The sequence below is a fragment of the Acanthisitta chloris genome, unplaced genomic scaffold (assembly GCF_000695815.1).
Source record: "Acanthisitta chloris isolate BGI_N310 unplaced genomic scaffold, ASM69581v1 scaffold6050, whole genome shotgun sequence".
Lineage (NCBI taxonomy): Eukaryota > Metazoa > Chordata > Aves > Passeriformes > Acanthisittidae > Acanthisitta > Acanthisitta chloris.
In genome coordinates, this window is record NW_008652150.1 from 30,312 (window position 1) to 30,941 (window position 630).

A 630-nucleotide genomic window follows, 5' to 3' on the forward strand; every position below is an offset into this window, starting at 1 on the left:
TTGTTTTTTTTTCGTGGTGTTTTTCTCTGCTATTTACAGGTAATCCTGGACATCCCGAAGGACAAAGAGAGGGATGGAGGTGACAGGGAGGGTGTCAAGGGGAGTCTCAGCCAACCCCTGCGACCCCCAGGAGGGGTAAACCTCCCTCTCCCCTCTGCCTGTAATTCACATTTTCAGTACAAAACTGGGCAAAGCAGAGGGAGAGGAATTTTTCCCCCTGCCCACGAGGGGCTGTGGGGGTGAATCCAGGTGCCCCAGTTCATCACCCAGTTTCTAACCTAACCCCCCACTTTCCTTCTCCCCCTCCCACCCCCTTAACCCAGACTCACAATGAACCTGCTGGACTCAACCCCCAAAAAAATAAAATAAATCAAAATATAACGGAGAAGTGTGGTTACATCCCTCTCCAACCTCTTCCTTTCTTTGTCCATCACCTACTTGACCAAATTCTCCCCCCAAATCCCACGAACGACCCGAGCAGTGTCCAAGAATTCCCCACGATTTATACCCGGAGGGGATTTGGATTGTGTTTGAGATTTGTTGTTTTTTTTTTTTCTCCATCGCTGTGTTAGAACGATCGGGTCTTGGGGATGTCGGGCCAGAAACTTTCCGTTTGTGGCTTGTAGGCGA